We start from the raw sequence: 2,812 nt of genomic DNA, 5'->3' as shown, positions 1-2,812 counted from the left end.
AATCATTAAACAAGACTAAAATATTTTTTTAATTAATTTTTGAAAAAGAGTTAAAGAATTTTTTAATATTTTTAAAAATAGTATTTTAAGATTAGTATTAATTAAAAGAATAAAATATCTCTTTATGTTTAAAATTATTTAATTATATTCTAAATGAATATTTGAATGTGATTTTAAAAAGAATAAAATATTTATAGAATTAATTTAAAAACACTACTACAGACGGCGATATCTATAGAATTATACATTAGCATCATTTTCACACTATTCGACGTGTAAAATATTATCAATTCATATAACATAACGATGGTTAGGCCGTTGGTAAATATAAATCAATTAAAATTAATTTTTAATTATATGTCATTGATAACCTGCCTATTAATAAGACTATTTGTTATTTTTCTTATGGGTACTAGTTAAAGAAGAGCGTATGTGAGATATATTTGCTAAAATTAGTTATTTTTTGCTATAAAATAGCAACATTTAGAATTAGCTAGGAGTAGGGGTGGCAACATGTATCTTATCTGCGGATACCCAATTTGATTTCACTCGGTCGGATAGGATTGCCAACTCGATTCGCAGCGGGTAGGGTAGGGTACGGGTATGGGTCGGGTGCGGGTTGTGTCTCAACCCTACTCGACCAACCCGCACCCTATATATGTATATGTTATATACTTATATAAAAATATGTTTTAAGTGGATGTTGAACCAAAGACCTCTCACTAAATGCAAAAGATTCTTAGTCATTAAAAAATATCATTAATTGATAATTTAATATTTTTTTTTTACATAAAAGGCAGTTCTATTTTAAATTATCATCAAATTATATAATAATGTTGCATCTTTTTTTGTAACACGCGGGTAAGGTTGGGTACCCGCGGGTTAAGAGTGGGTAGGATTAGGATTGAGATATTTTCAACCCACGGGTAGGGTAGGGTTGAGTTTATATAAAAATCTCAACCCGCGGGTAGGGTTAAAGTTGACTCCAAACCCTATCCTACCCTATCTATTGCCACCCCTAGCTTGGAGTTAGTTATCCTTGGTTATAAAATAGTAAGGTTCAATGTATAATTATGTAGAAAAAAAATTTCTTTTAATAACACGTTTTTTAAGTTACATCAAATTCTTTCTCATCTTTTTCTCTTTTTTCTATTTTGCCTTTGTTTTTTTGCTTCTCGGTTTCTCACCACAAGCCTTTTTACTCACTTTCTTCAACAAGTCTCATATGGTATCAAAAGCCCAATCGGTTCATGGCTGATGACGTTGAATCTTTGGAGGATAACCCTACACCATCATTAGATCCTACACCTCCAATTATGAATGCAACAACACAAAATCAAAATAAACCATTTATAGTCACTCTCTTAGAAAAACTCTCAGAAGACAACTTCTTGACATGACGTCACTTGGTCATGCTCACCATCTGTGGACAAGAAATGGAAGATCACCTTGACAAAGAAAAGGTCCCGCACAGGTATGCTTCCACCGAAGATGTGCATAATGGAATTGAATCAAAACAACACAAAAAATGGCACGTTGATGATTATAATGTCACATCTTAGCTTTTTGCATCAATGGATGCATCTTTCAAGCACCAGATGATATATAGGATATAAATCTGCTCATAAAGTCTGGGCATGAATTCATACATACTTTGCATCAAAAACCAAGGCTAGAGTTCGACAATTGCAGCTAAAATTGAGATCTGTAAAGAAAGATAGTTCTGCATCCGATTACTTACTCAAGATCAAGAAACTGTCTGACACTTTAGCTGTTGTAAGATACTAATTTCAGACTCAGAATACACAAATGTTATACTAGATGGCCTTAATGAAGATTATCACTCCTTCATTACACTGATTTCAGCAAAAGATTCATCTTATGAAATTCCTGATCTTGAAGCATTACTTATGGCAGAAAAAAATCGTAGAAAAGTTCAAGAAGCCTGATTCAACAATGGTGCTGGTTCATGTTTCTCAAACAACATCTTCACCATATAAATCACCAGAGACAACTCCCTCTTATAGAACTAGCAGAGACAACAACAACAAAATTTTGGGACGTGGACTTGGAGGAAGGCGTGGATGTGGAAGAGATTTGGTAGAGGTGGAAGAGACTCCTTCAATAATCAAAATCGACCACAATGCCAAATTTGTGGCAAGTTGGGTCATATAGCCAGGCAGTCAGCTATTGCTTCTTTCGTTTTGATCAAAATTTTAATTATGTTCAACAAAATAACCCCTCCACCTCCATGCACAATGCATTGCCACCCCCTCCATCATTTCATAATCCACGTGCAATGATTGCAACTCCTGCATCTGTAGCAAATTCTTCATGGTATGGTGACACAGGGGCAACACATCACTACACACATGAATCACAAAATCTGCAATACTCTCAAGACTACTAAGGTCAAGAATAGGTATATTTTGGCAACAGATCAGGTATGAATATCTCTAAAGTTGGACAGTCCTTTTTACAATGTTGTGCAACAAGAAAATATTATAAATTATACGGTTTATTGCTAGTTTCATCTATAACTCAGAATCTAATCAGTGTATCTAGATTTGCTAAAGATAATCATGTATACTTCTCTTTTTGGCCTGAATTTTGTTTGATAAAAGCACAGGCTACCAAGGAGGTTCTTCTCTGAGGCAAGGCTGAAAATGGAATGTATAAGTTTGAGAAAGTTAAAATTTCAAAAAGAATATGACATCACCTTCTGTTTTTTTAGCTAAACATGCTTCCTTAGATACTTATCATAGGAGATTTAACCATCCTACTCTTCCAATTGTAAAGAATATAATTACTA

Source organism: Arachis ipaensis, chromosome B08 (assembly GCF_000816755.2).
Source record: "Arachis ipaensis cultivar K30076 chromosome B08, Araip1.1, whole genome shotgun sequence".
NCBI lineage: Eukaryota > Viridiplantae > Streptophyta > Magnoliopsida > Fabales > Fabaceae > Arachis > Arachis ipaensis.
Note: the sequence above shows the minus strand (reverse complement) of the source record.